Genomic DNA, 15913 nt, shown 5'->3' with positions numbered 1-15913 from the left:
CCTAATCTTAAACAATATCTAATCTAGTAGATATTATCCTCGAGAATATCAACTGAATCTAAACTGCATAAATTAATTACAAAATCACTCACTCCCTAAATCCTAGCTCAAATCCTATCTAGAAAGCTTGTAAATTGACAGCTAAAGGATCCCACTCCTTTGCTTGTAAACTTTTTTTGTATTTTTGGAATAAGTTCGAAGACTTTTGCCTTCAAGTCTCATGCTCCTGCATCATTATATCACTACAAAATATTTGTGTCTTGAATTATTGATATGTCATGGTGACTACAATTTTCAAGAAGAGAAGCCCATTCTAATTCTTAATCATGACAATCTTCAAGTTCCCATTCTTGGTCATATTCTTGAGCCTATTTATCATTCACAATTAGATGCCAATAATTGTACCGATTGCATTATCTTGGCTAACTCTTATAAGAAGGAAATTATTTCAAATAAATCCCAACTATCTTGTGACACTATTTGTAACACTACTATAAATAGTGATCTAATTTTATTATGGTTATTTTCATATTTGTATGATTCTTTAATTCTTTGATTTTTGGATATTTTGTGTTGGCATATTGAGCAATCAAACATTGAACACTCACAAAGTGCATTAGCAGAAGAGCGTGAAGATGAATTTCAAGACCTAGAATATGGCCATCAAGAGCTTATAGTCTTTCAGTTCTAGTTGATGTTCATGTCATAGCAATTGATTTTATCTCCTGAAATAAATCGTTCACAGGCCTCGATACTTGAAAATTCAATGTTTCAAGTTTTCTAGCAATCTAATCTATCTAAAAATATTATGAGTTGGTTATTAAATTTCCAACCTTATTTTCATGATCCATTTAAAAAGTGTTTGGAAATTTTAGTTACACATAATATTGCTAATATTTTGCCTCCTGTACATACTATTGACATTTTTATGCAGGCTCAAGCATTTAAAGATACATTATTTGAATATTTCTTGTCATCCCCTTCTTCTTTCAAAATTCCCCAATCTATATCTGGGTCCCATATTCATTTCTATGATCCAATTGAGATTTGGTTAGAAAAGTTATTTCAAGAAAGGTTCTGTGTAAATAGATTTATTTTATTAGTTTCATTAGAGATACATGTACATAATTAAATTTTTACATTTCATAATTTTGTAATATCTCTATTTTTGTTTCTAACCATTGTCATAAATATGATTGCAGGAATAAAAGAGCTTGATTGGCTCCATTGGAAGTATGATTTTACTTAGTTTTAGTCCGCCCTATCAAATTAGATTAGAGTAGAAGTATTATATATAGATTAATTTTCTTCTTTGTTTTATGTTCATATTGTAGGTGTGAAATGAGCGAACCTTTTGATTTTTCTGGAAAATAGTGATTCAAAGCTATTCCTTTCAAATTTGCTCATGAACATGTTCAGGGAAGTATTCATCCATTCATCATAAATTTATTTCCTGACAAGATGTGCTTTATACAGGTGCTTTTCTTTGCAAATTTATCTGATGAGTCATAATATTTTTTGTTTGTTCTTTTGACGCAACTAAATCTTTGACCATCACTGGATGGAAATTAAACACACAAACAAAATTATTTACTTCTACCTATTAAGTTAAACCTCAAATCTCTGGTTTTGAAAGTATTAAATGGCTAATTAAACAAGGTGTCTTGTGGACCAACGAGGGTCAGAAAGAATCAATTAGCAAAACCGTATTCCTGTGAGTTCTAAAATTTCTTATTTGCTAAGGTCAGGTTGGGTTAAACCTTTTCACAACAATGTTTGTCTTGCCTTAGAGGTAATCATCTGGTACCTTTCCTGTTGGTTTCATTTTTTTAAACTCTAGGACATCTCAAAGTTTACACGTCAATCCATTATGCATGTCGTATGCATATGGGTCCTCCTTGTTACTTAATCGTTCTAATTACTTTATTGGCCCTTGATTTCCTCACCTTCCACATCACCTTGAAACATTTTTCCTTGGAGGTTTCTGTAACTGCTTCATTCAAATGATCTGGGGTGACTCACCCTCCTATGCGGGGCCCCTTCATCCATGTATTATCCTCATCCTCTCCAATTCATTCATTTATTTTGATTTTGTTCTAAGTCACGCCATAATGATTTTCCTTGGAATTTGTAGGTTCCTCTCCCTTTGAGAGAGTTGAGGACAAACTCCTGCGAAAAATCACTCTTACACATACGCATGGGTCCCTCTTTCTCTTAAATACAATATTATTTTATTGGGCCTCAATATTTTCACATGCCACATCCCCCCGTGTGTTTTTCCCCAACAGAATCCTTCAAAGCCTTTTCCTGCTTCTTCTAGGATTTCGTCTTCCCCGGATGGGGTGGAAATGTGGGCTCCCCTTACCTCCATGCTACTCTCCTTACACGTGTTACAAGTGGCCTAGCCGAGCTATAATCATCATTTTATTTTGGCTCATAATCTCGACTACAATTCCTTGAAAATATTGCAAAGCGGTTCCGTTTGTTTCTTTCATGATTTCCCTTCCGGGCTGATGTAGGCTCCCACTTGAACTTGTATGTCCCTACCTCCATTCATTCCTCCTCATCCATGTAGTCTCTCCACCTATGTGATTGTTTAACCTTCTACATTGTGGGCCCTTCATCCATTACATGTCACCCCGAAGATGACATACCCCATAGGACTTTAGAAGCTCCTTATCTATTTGCGCACATAATTTTTCCACTAGGAAAAACATTTTTATGATTGCTCATGAAAATTATTAAAATCCTAATTTCTATCCTAGAAAATTTAGTTCCTGCATATTTTTGAAGGAGCCCTTTATGTGATCTCTGAGAAGCTCTAATGCTAGGATGATAGTGTGTATCCCTATCAGAAAACCATGTCATTCCACATATCTTTTATTCATCAATGTTGATGCAAAGTTTATTTGGTTGGGTGTCAATTTATGTTGAATTTGGGACTCTCTCTCTCTCTCTCTCTATATATATATATATATATATATATATATATATAGATTAACTGCTACATAGGTTGGGACTTTGGCCTAATTCCATGGGACTTTAAGAAAATTTTAGGGTCAATATAAAATAAGAATGCTTTCATCTAACCTACACATGCAAAGAATATGGTTGTAATCAGAAGAGGAAAAGAGAATAATCACAACTTTAATACAACGTGAAGTACATTTTGGAAAATTTTCATTGTTTTCATTCCTATTTATGATGATTTTTATTTATTCCTAATTTTGAGTATCTTTCATATTCGGATTGTTAACCACAATAGTCATTTTTGTGTGTCGACGTTTCAAGTCTATAACAAGACTCATCATCAAGACAAATCCCTGCTTTATTGAACATGAACTATTCGTTGTTTTCTTAATGCTTGTTCTAGTTTAGATTCAATAAATTCGATGATCATAGGCATATGAACTTTGATATATTTGAAACTTATTTCTACCTTTTTACCTTAATCATAAAATGAAGTTTCTTCTTGAAAAAAATAAATTTGGAGGAAATCGAGATCTCTAAGGTAAATCTTAACAAAATCCTTCAAGGTAAATTTCATACGTTTATTTTCATCCTCTATTGTTTTTCATTTTCATTTTCATTTTAGTTATGTTCTAATATTTTCTAAATTTTAGCTTCATTTTTTATAGGTCCTCAATAGTTACATTGAAGGTTTGATGTTGCTAGCAAGATTACTTAAAAATCCTTCAGTTTACTTTACATCCATTTTGTCTCAAAGAAGCAGTTGTGATGATGATTAAATGGAAAGCAAGTGACAACAGGGAGTCTTTTTACTTTACCTTGTTTTCATTTAGTATATTGTTCTTTATTTTTCAAGACTTGTTTTGAAACAAGATATTTGCTAAACAAGATACATTTGATGCAACTTCATATTGTATCCATGGTTGCACTATTATAGTTGTAAGATTCCTTTTTCAATAGAAAAAATCCTAAGCAAGTACAACTTTGCGAGACAATTTAATAAGGTCTGAACTTCAGTAAAACACACATGCTTTCCTTGTGAAAATTCCTACACTTGAAGGAACCCCTACTGTAGAAAATTTGAATCTACTTCACCTACTTGATTTTTAATATACATTAACCAAGTTATTCTTCTGAATATTGAAGAAAATTACTTCTACAGCCTACAGTAATTAAATATTTGATCTCATGAAACAGAAAATATAGCAAAGAACAAGATACAAAGGAAACACTTATTTTTGGACACAATAGTCCCCAGAAAAACCCAATGCAGGAAAACCGGTGTAGCAGCTTTGAGGGTTTATTATTATGTAGGAGAAATATATGAATACAAATCAAGGATGCTCATCTAACAATCCTTTACAAACAAAATATTGGCGGAAAATCTGAGTGTGTTTTACCTCACTTCACTCGGTAGAATTCCGGCTGATCCGGCACAAGACTGGTTAACCCTGGCCATTTTTGCATTGGCTCTACGTCATCCCTATGTCACCTTCTTTTCCCTCTGCATCAGCTCTCTTGGTTGTTCTGACAGTTCCCAGTAGTTTCGGCAGTTCCGGATAGTTTCGGTTGTTTTGATAGTTCTATGATCTGCGTGACAGGCAACTTTTCTATGTAATCTCTCCCGGCTACTGCACTGCCTCTGCGTCAGCTCTCCCGACTATTCTGGTAGTTCCTGATGATTCCGAAAGTTCCCGATGATTCCGGAAGTTCCTGATGGTTTCGGCTATTTTGTAAGTTCCCGGTGGTTTCGGCTGTTCTAACAGTTCTCAATTCTGTATGACAGACAACTTTTCGGTGTCATCTCTTCCGACTTCAGTGTAACCTTTCTACAAGATCTCTCTGCCTCTCTTCCAGTATTCTCTAGAAATTCCTTCTTCCGGATTCTCTCTACCCCTCGGCTGCAAGATCTCCCCAATTGATTTTCATCCTTACAACTTCTCACCTTAGAAAATCAATTTCCTTAATCTCTCTGTGTGTGTCTTTCCAAATGAACCCCAAGCCTCCATTTTATACTTTTCCGGTTGAGTCTTCAGTGGCCGAGATTAAGTCTCTAATAAATGGCTAAGATTAAAATATGACTTGATCCACCTTCTAGATCATTTTCGCCCATATTTTGATTATAACCATTAATATTTTAATTTTCCTAAGTTTAGACTTAGGAACCCCATTAAAAATATTAATTATTTTAATAAAATATAATCCATGTAGAATTTCACCAAAGAGTTTCTGGGTTCTTTAGAACTCATGCGCCTTAGCCTCTCCACCAATTTTCAAGGCTAGATCACTTCTAATGCTACCAAAAACTAACATTCCTCACATTTGCTCTTTTGTTGAGACATATTTTCATAAGACTCCTTGTTTGAATTTTCTTTCAATCATGGATTTTTCATTTACCTTTTCTTTCAAGTTTTTATTTTTTTTCTTCATTTCCATCCTTGAAAGTGTGTTGAATTGACTTTTTCTTTGGATTCAATTTTGTGATATTTCCAAAATCTATGTGGGGAATATTTGTTTACCCAACACCAATTGTTCTACATGGGTAATTTTTTACTCTATCTTTTCAATAGGATTTCATTTACATAAAGGTCATCCTTGTTGATTTTTTATTTTTTCATATATTAACCATTATCTATGGGGAACATTGATATATGATTCAAGTGCTATAATTTCATAATGTTAGTGTTAGTCTTTCCAGCCTTCCTACAGTGATCAAATACGCTCTTACAAAGTGGTCTCAGAGTGTCAAGGTCAAATTTTGTCATTTCAATGAGTCTTCAAGCAAAATTTGGTCACTAGGCATTAGGTCTAGGGTTTGCCCAAATGTCAGTCCATGTCATCATTCAGCTGAGTCTATCATCATCCAGAGGGTTTTCATTATCATGTCAGTGTCGAATGAGTCATTTTACACCTTATTCATGCTTCAGTTGTGCCTAGGTAAGGTCATTTCCCTCTCCTAGGGTTTTGAAAGCTAATTTCTCTTGGACGGTCAAATCATCGGCAAAACTTGTATCCTGATGTTCATACACCTTCCCCTATCCTTAAAGTACCTTACCAAATGCTTCCCATCCCTTAGATCCGCCAAATTCCTCATTTTTGCACAAACCCTAGTTTCTAGCTACAACCTGGCAATTTTCTAGGTTTGGCCTGTGTTTTGCCCTTTTGGACCCCTTCCCCTCACTCAATCTCTGAGATTCCACTTTCCCCTACTTCCTAACATCCCTCCCTACTCCCCAAAATTTCCCCAAGAATTTAGAATCCCCTTATCCCCCTCATTTCGCTTCATTTCGACAAAATTCCTTGTTTCACACATCGGGACAAGTTTCCCTCAAATGATGTTTCAGAGCAATCAAAGATGAATTTTGGAAAACTGAGAGAGGTTTTTGTCCAAAACATGCCAAGGAATAAAAACCTCCTTCACTTTTTACACAGGTGTCATGGTTTGAGAGAAATGTCAAGAATACCGTTGCCTCAGGAGAATCAAAGACACCTCTGAAGTGACCTTGGGAAAATCAAGTTTTATCCTAGCTTGGTTGGCCAAATGATTTACTTGATGGGTAAAATGATAACTAAACACAAAGATATTTCCAATGAGCTATCATGAGCTCAATTTGGGGTTGAGAAAGGCATTCAAAAGTTGACTGCAACAACACTCTTCCTTGAGGCAGCCTCATTTGGCACTTTTTGACCAGTCTTGGGAGATTTGAGTTTTGACAAGTCAAATGAACTCAAAATTGAAACATTCCAGTTGGGTTGGAAAGTAGACTCAAAGACCTTTCCAACGAGCTATCCTGCACCTGATTCGGACATCGGGAAGGCCTCCAAAAGCCTCCTGCAAAAGCGCGCGACCCGTCAGAGGCGCGCGACCCGTCAGGCACCCTCTGCCAGTGCAAAAATTACACTGGCGCGACCCGTTGGGGATTTCTCCACAGAAATTTGCCAGTAAACTTGCCAAGGAGCCACAAATTGCCAAATTTTGTAAGCACCACCACCACATCCTGAGATTTTTCACGAGGAGGAAGGACCATCACAGCAGCATGACATCCCCGTCACTAGACATGTCAGCTCCTCACCTTTGGTTACTTATCAGAGAGGCCAGAGGGCTTTATTTGCAGCAGCCAGGCGAGTACTATCTCCACAGTAGGTGGAAGGGGTCTCGCCTTCATCTTCAGCTCAGCGAGTGTTATCTCCACATCAGGTGGAAGGGGCCTCGTTTCCTTCACCAGCACAAGCAGCACAGAGGGGCAAACAACCCATGATTCATGAGGGGCCATCAGGAGTTCCAGATATTGAGCTTATGGATCTTGAGACCAGTTCTCCTAGCCAACAGGCAAAGGAGATTATTCAGCATCTCAGAGCTGAAAATGATGCCTTGCAGAGGAGGTTAGAGGGAGTACAATGGACAATCTCATACCTGGAGCAGCGCAACAAACAATTGGAGGATGAGAAAGTCCTTGATGAGCTATGGAGGATTCGAGGAGACCGAATCTTGAACAGAAGAAGACCCGGTGATTTAGTGCCAATTGAGCGGGAGACCATGCTTATCCGGGTCAATGCACACTTGGAGAGGCTGTTGGCTAAGGCCAACCAAGAGAAGAGATTGCTAAGGAACATGAAAAACCATTACTGGGCAAGAATGCATGTGTGCAAGGCCAAAATGAAGATGTTTCAAAGGCAGTTGTCCGAGGCCCTAAAAGGGAAAAAGAAGACCAATCCACTCCGTATCTTGGCTGAGGCTTCACTCAAAGATCATGGCACTCAATAGCCTAGCCATAGCTCAAATCCCAAATTTTTTTGAGAATTTTGGGTAATTTTGGCATTTTTTGGTAATTTAGAGGTTTTGGCTCTTTAACGGGTCTCACCCCCCGTGAGACCCTTCATCATGGCAACTCCTTTTCACAAAAACTTAGCATTTCCTGATTTTTTATGCAAAGTTACATATGCCCATGGATGGACTTGAGTTTTTATGGAGTTTTGGGCCTCCAGAAAGTCAAAATACATGCAAAATTTGACTTTCTGCCACTTTTTTGAACTGCAGAAAGCTGTCATGGGAGAATTGGTTTTTTACAGGGCAAATGAACTCCAAATTCAAAAATTCCAGTTGGGTTGGAAAGTAGACTCACATACCTTTCCAACAATCCCACTGTTGCTCAATTTGGCCACCTGCAAGTACCCCAAATAGAGCTCCAAAGGGGCGCGACCCGTCAGGCAGGGGGGCGCGACCTGTCAGGCAGTTTTTTGCCAGATTGCACTGTACAGCCCAGAAAACGCAGATTTGACTCAGTTTGACTTTTTGGGGTTGAAGATGATTATCTTTGATGTAATTATTGTAACTCTAAGATACTTTGATTCTCGTTTAACACTTCTAGAAGATTCATTCATGTAATGGGTAAATATGTAATGAATGGATTGGTTTCCAAGTTTATAGAGGCAAGTTGTTTTCACTGCCTAGTTTGTAGTGCTTAGTTTAGAAGTGGTTGAAACAGCTCCTAGGATAGTGAGCTCGACCCATGGAGGCAGGGAAAGAGGTTAGATCATCTATATTATGTACTTTCTTGCTCATTTTCATGGTTGGACTCTTGAGGGAGAAGCTATCATTGTATTATTTCACTGTATCTCTGCAATTTTTGGCTAAGGAAGACCAGGGTTTTGCAGTCCTCTTTGGGATTCTTGTGGACTCATGTGTTGATGGTGTGTTTCTTAATTTTCTTGTAAGTGTGTTTATGTGATTCATCTCCTTTCTTTCCTTCTGCATATTAAACAAATGAAGTGTTAAAGTAAGAATTCATGCTTGCCATGCTCTGCTTTTAAATTTGTTTAATTTCAATGTTTTCTACTGTCTAAAGAGAATTCAAAGTCATTGTTTGCTCTCTTTAGCTCCTCATCTTTCATTCCCGATCATCCATCTCAATTTAACGCATCAATACTGTCTCCTACCTCACCCCAAGGAACCCCCTGCAGAAACTGTGTCCAATCCCCGCACCCAAAATTGTCCTCTCCTCAATTTGCCACCAAAAACCCAAAAAACCCCAAATCAACCTTTTAAATCAGTTTACTAGCCTAATATCAGTGTTAACATATTGGTCATCTCATCCATTGAAGATTTTACCGAGATAGACCGGAGAGAGCATTCTCCTACCCCGTAGGGCTAGCTACGAGGCTAAATGGTTTGATGTTGCCTTGAGGTTTACCTTTCTCAGCCTGAGGTGAAATTTCAAGCGCTAACACATCCTTTATAAATGACCGAATTATCACCATTCATTGCTTTGAATCCCTCCAAAACCCCTCCACATTTAAAAATCCTCTACCTTGGTAGATGAAGAGAAGTCCAAAGCAGTTAAACTTAAGTAGTCCCACATCTATTTCTTCAAGTAGAAAACCTCTCATACCACCCTGCTCTCTTCACCTAATCACTAAAAGCAATTTTCCAAATAAAGCTTATAAAAAAGGTGGCATATAAGAGGGTTGAAAGAATATATGTGTGGGAAGCGAATGAAAACACGTCGGGGTACTGAACATGCTCACTGGAAATGGGTCAATGCATGCATGGTATGAAGACATCTTCATTGGGGTACGGTACAAGCCTACTAGCAAGGAAGCAATGTCGGGAAAAGAGGTAAGTTTATATCTAATAGATGCATACAAATCCTTCAAAGCTACTAGCTATCTTTGTTGCCTAATAGTAGAGAGAGGATTAAAGTAATAATTGTTCCCCCCACTCATGAATTCATTGTTTTAGGACCGATAATTTCAATTACTTTCATTTTTAAGATCTTATCTCATTTTGATTTTGTCTTATATGGGGCCTTTAGAAATGACGTAGTGTGCAAGAAATTTTTGAAATATTTTATTTTTATATTTGGTAAATTTAAACCTACTATTCTAAACTAGCGATAACTGATTCATTCCCATGTGTTACCAATTATTGTGGCAACAACACTCATAATTTTTTAGAAATTATGGGGCCCTCCATATGAATTTTGTTGATATCATACCTTAAATTGCTTTAATTGCTTCAATTTGCGAGATTTTCACTTTTCTTGGATTCTCGTTTTTATGATTTTATTGCTTTCGTTTTGCTGCCAGATTTCCAACAATTCAAGTTTCGCATCATTCTACCTTATGGTTTGGAATATATCCTCGGTCAAAATTTGGTCAATTTCATTGCCTAAAAATAAAATATATAAATTTGTAATTTACTATATTTTATAATTTGTAATTCTAAATAAAAATATTTTTAATATATTAATATGTCTTAATTAATTTATTTTTGATTAAAAAACAACCGGATTCAACCACCTTCTATATATTTTAAATCTAATATTAAACCTATATTTAAATCATATATTAAAAAGTATTGTAATTAAATAAAATAATAAGAAGAATATTCCCTAGTTCCCAGTCTCTAAATGTTTTTTCTTATGATATTTCAAACTCATCTGGAGAGGTCAACCTCGAGCTGACCTGACATAAACATGACATTGCAGTGGCAGGTGTTGAAGGGCATTCACACCTGCCAGGTGTTGAAGGGCATTAAAGTGAGATGTTCTTACATGGGATTTTTAGAAGTATGTAATGGTGTTGAAGGGCATTCACACCTGCCACACTCCACTCACAGGGCTCCACCCACTCCTCCACATTAACTCCCTTACCTCACGTACATCTCACTCTAGCATGACATTAAACCATTAAACTCATGCCCCCTTTTTCATAATATTTTATTATATTTGCTTTTTTGGTATTGTTTTATTTGGAATTTAAATTTTTAATAAATATTTTTTTTGTTTTATATGTAACTTTTTATTTATTTATTTATTTTAAATATTTTTGAATTATTAAAATTAAACATTAATAAAGATGACTCTACATGGTGTAATTAACATAATTCAGACTATTTTGGAATCTATATTTTGACTAGTCATATCTTGAAAGAAATTTGTTTCCTTGGAGAAATATTTGAAAGTGGTAGTTTGGTCAGAGTTGGTTATTTACTATGCTAAAAAAACTAGAAGCTACAACTACAAAATTAATTTTCTGAGTTTTGTTTTGAGAATTTCATTGGCTAGGAATATCTTGTTGTTGCAAATTAATCTAATATTACTTATCTACCAGATAAATCTCCATAGAGAGCAATGGAAAGCACATATTTTCTTTTATTTAATTTGTTTAATTTAATTTTAGTTGGTGAATTTATTTTGATATTTTTGCTTTTTGGTTTGGTATGAACATATAATTTGTTTTGAATTATGTTTTTGGATCATTTTTGGCAGAGTTCGCCGGAGAATATGAGGCTAGGAGTATTGGAGAAATAAATTTGCATAGCAAAGATGAAAGAGGCATTTTTATCATCTAAAAATAAGAGACAAATGTGTTTCAACAACTCTCATTATTGATGATGCATTTGTAAATTATAAATAGAATTTTGGGAGAATGAATCAACATTCCTCTTTCCTACAAATAGGAAACTCTTAGCACTTATGTGAGAGGGGTTTTTGGCTGCAAGTTGAGAGGAATACTTAGATCTGGGTTTTGGGGTTTTCTTTTCAAGACCCAATCTCTGTCTTTGAAACATATCTTGCACTATTGCAACTCTTTTCTCAAGTGGTAGAGCTGAAAGTATTGGGAATATTGTTAAAGAGATCCATTGTAAAGTAGAGTGAGATATCATGTTTAATGATTTTGTTTTAAAATAGTTTTATTTTTTAATAAAATCATATTTTTTCAATGACAGATTTGTATCAATAATTCCATGTTTTGCACTTTTGTTTAATATGTGAATTCTTGTTTACTAGATCAACTATATGATCTAATAGTTTTATATATTTGCTATTTTCTCTTGTATTTGAACACATTTTTGAGTAAATATTTACTCAAAAAAAATTATCCTAAATAAATTTAATTGTCATTGGAATTGAGCGAACTATTTCTAGATTTCGATGACACACCTTTTATAATTTTAAATATCTAAACAGAGCATGTATTTCACTTATAATACTAGTTATTAGAATTAATTTGAAAACTTGATATTCATCATTAAAAGCATGTTAAATCCCCACCAACTTTAAATCTTTGCACTTTATTTAGGAGCTATCTCCTAGGTATCGAGTTAGATTAGTTATTTTTTGTTTTTCCATATTAGTGAGTAGGAATGCATCTAGATTTATATTTAGATTTAATTCTCATTTTTTTTAGAAGTCTCCTTTCATAGGATCGACTACATTGGTGGCTAGGCTAAGCCCTTGTGTTAGCTTAAATATTGATTTCTTGTGAGGTAGCTGCAAGGAGATAAATATGATATTTCTCTTCTTGTTGATAAGTAATTAGGAATACTACAAGTCAATAGGAAGAGTGAGAGTATAATTGGACCCATTTGAACCATTCATAATAACAATCTCAAACAGATAAAGGCCTAATTGGGGTCTCGAGTGGGTGATATCCCCATTGTTGATTTCGATCGTTTTTGGTCATCAACAATTTTGGTGTTAAAGGAGGGCCATTGATAAGTTGTCTTTCTGGAGTTTTGTATTTTGTATTTTTTATTTATTTACAATGGCTCCTTCTAAATTTTCCTTTTGGAGTTGTATCTCTAGACATGCATCTTCCACCACTCTATGAAACTTGTAAGACTCTTGTCAAAAGAAAAGTTTGATGGTAAGAGAAATACTTCCACGTATGATCATGCTTTACAATTCATTTAAAATTTTACAAATTCTACTTTTTTTGCTATTGATGAAGGTAATATATTCAAGATATTTACTCTCACTTTCACAAATAAAGCCAAAATATGGTGTGAATCTCTTCTAGTTGTCTCTATTCACAGTTGGGACCAATTTATCACGTGTTCCTTCACAAATTCAATCACTATGTTTATGAAAATGTATGCATTGAACTTGAAATTTTACGAAATTTTGAAAATGAATTTTCAATATTTTATTATTAGATTCCAATTAATTTTTTTAAGATTTAAATATGAAGATATGGCTTCAAATATTTATTTATGGAATGGTTTGAATATATTCTTTCCCTTCTTTGCATTCCAAACAATTGCCAAGAACAAGAATATGTTATTTTTTTTAAGTGTATTTTCTGTTGTTAAAGAGACACGTATTATTGATAGCATGGCTAAGCATATTGAAGAAGAAAATGCAAAAAATGTTGATCAACCTTCTCAAGAAAGCATAAGCACATTCAACATAAATAACGTTGATCATGAGAATGCTTTAAATCATGTTGCTATTGAAGAATCTGCTACTAATAAATCTGTTGTTTATAATACTACTAAAAGTAAGCAAGAAAACTAATCAACAAACAATATTTAGCAAACAAATGAACAAGCAATATGAAATTTGCCCAAAAATTTCTGAATTTTCCCATGTTAGAATTAATGACCAACCACAAAGTTTGGGGTAGCAAAGCATTAATATTCAAGAAAATGTGGTTAGTGATATACATGATGAAGAATATAAAATTTACATTATGGAAAATAAGCAAGAATCTACAGATAGTGAAATTTTCAGGTTCATAACTTCAAACTAGTCATTTCTCTCTTTTTCTCGATCTTTTTGTTGATAGTAATTCATTTGCTCATCATTCAGTGATTCCTCTTTGCACAAATTTTATTTTAGAAAATAGAGGGACTGTCGTAAATTTAATAAATAATGAATTTCCAGTTAGTTTCGACCAGGGAAAAGATTCATATAATGAACACCTTTTCAATAGTGCTAAAAATTCATTCAACCATTCTTCTTGGTCTAATGTGTCTTATGAAAAGGAAGAAAATGCTAATGAAAATTGTCAATTTATTTATGATGATGATTATGAGTTTGAGAATATTGAGTTATCCCACCAATCAATAAATTCTCTTGTTCTCAATTCTCTAAGTCAATCCATGTTTCAATTTGAGGGATCTTCTTCTATTGATATCACTACAAAAGATTCTCGTCTTGAATTCTTAAAATGTCATGGTGACTGCAATTTTCAAGAAGAGAAGCTGATTCTAATTATTGATTATGCCAATCTTCAAGTTCCCATTCTTGATCATAGTCTTGAGCCTCTTTCTCATGCACAAGTAGATGTCAATAATTGTTTTGATTGCACTATATTGGCCGACTCTTGTAAGAAGGAAATTATTTTAAATAAATCTCAGTTGTCTTGTAACACTACTATAAATAATGATCTAATTTTATTGGTTTTACTTCATTTATTATGGTTATTTTCATGTTTGTATACTTCTTATATTCTTTGATTTTTGGATATCTTATGCTGGAATATTAAGCAATCAAACATTGAACACTCACAAAATGCATTAGCGGAAGAACATGAAAAAAAATTCAAGACCTAGTTCATGACCATCAAAAGCTTGTAATATTTCATTTCCAGTTGTTGGAAATAATACTGAGAGGAGGGGGAGGGGGGGGGGGGGGTGAATCAGTATTTATCAAATAATAACTTTTCTTTTCATACTCAAATCTATATACGCTACTTCATTGAAGGTAACTCACATATATCCAACAAACTTATGATTCATTCAATTCATCATATGTTGATCTTTAACCAGTGCATCAATACTTCATTAACCATATAAACAGTAACCATGTCGAGCTAAGTCAACTTTAGCTATTCCAAAATTTTCCTGGGCTTCTTGGGGATCGATGTCAACATCTCTCTCTGATTGATATTTTTCTGTTCTTCTTTTTTGGGGAAAGAAAAGGTAAGGTATTCAGGAATAAAAATTGGGTAAAATAAAACTTACCGTAATTTACAATTATGGAGATAGCTTTCGTACTAATATTTATTAGAGAAGAGATAGGAGCAATATCATACCACTTGTCTTTTAGTAGTTGGATCTCCCAGTTTTTGGAGTGCAGTAATAACATAATAAACCATCACACATAAGCAACACACATGAACACCAAGATTTAAGGTGGAAACCCAATGCAAGACAAAAACCACCTGCTACTGTCTTCTTTTAATATAAGAAAAACTTGTTTACAATATTGTACTGGTGCAGATGCATACCGGTACGTAGGCACCCACCTGCAGAACGCTACAACCTTTTCTCGTTCTCCAGCTTCTACTGGAAGTGAGCTACAACCCCCTAGCGCTTGTACTAGTCGATCCGTTTACTAGTACATAGGTGTCGACCTACAAAAGGCTCCAACCTTCACTCATCTTCCAGCTACTACTGGAAGGGAGCTCCAACCCCATGGCTCTTGTACTAGCCGATCCGTTTACTAGTACATAGGCTCTGGCCTACAGAAGGCTCCAACCTTCACTCGTTTTCCAGATTCTACTAGAAGGGATCTCCAACCCCCTAGCTCTTGTACTAGCCGATCCATTTACTAGTATGTAGGTGCCAACCTACAGAAGGCTATGACCTTGTCTCTTTCTCCACAGACCAAGTTTCATAAATTTTCAAATTGGATACTCCTGGAACAGAACACCACAATCTGAAGGCCTCGTTTCATCAAATTTTCATATTGGACCCATCAGAAACATTGAAGCTCAAAATCAATAACCACTGCAATACAATCAATCACTTAAAACCCATTATCACTGAAGCAAATCACAATAAATCAATCTAAATATTTAGAAAACTGTCACCAGAACACAAAGCAGAACCCAAAACTCTGCAACAACAACCAAAACCAACTACAACTTCAAACATCATATTTCATAATGTATACACTACTTCGATGTTCTGAACCATCGTGTATACATACTTTTAACAAATAGAACCAGCGTATAGATCTGCAAATACTAACTTAAAACATCACAACTATTCCAGACTTCAGTACCCAGATCAGAACATTTACAATCTAAATCTTGTGTTAGCATTCCGATCTAGACTATCCATGATCAGACTACATAATGATAATTCATTTCAGGTCTTATGATCCTGATCCATCATTAGATCTCATCCCTCATCAACCACTATGGTTCA

This window comes from Pinus tabuliformis, chromosome 4_2 (assembly GCF_031772625.1).
Source record: "Pinus tabuliformis cultivar Carrire ecotype Pingquan chromosome 4_2, CPIR1, whole genome shotgun sequence".
Classification (NCBI taxonomy): domain Eukaryota; kingdom Viridiplantae; phylum Streptophyta; class Pinopsida; order Pinales; family Pinaceae; genus Pinus; species Pinus tabuliformis.
The sequence above is the reverse complement of the archived record's forward strand: the minus strand, read 5'-3'. Positions refer to the sequence as shown.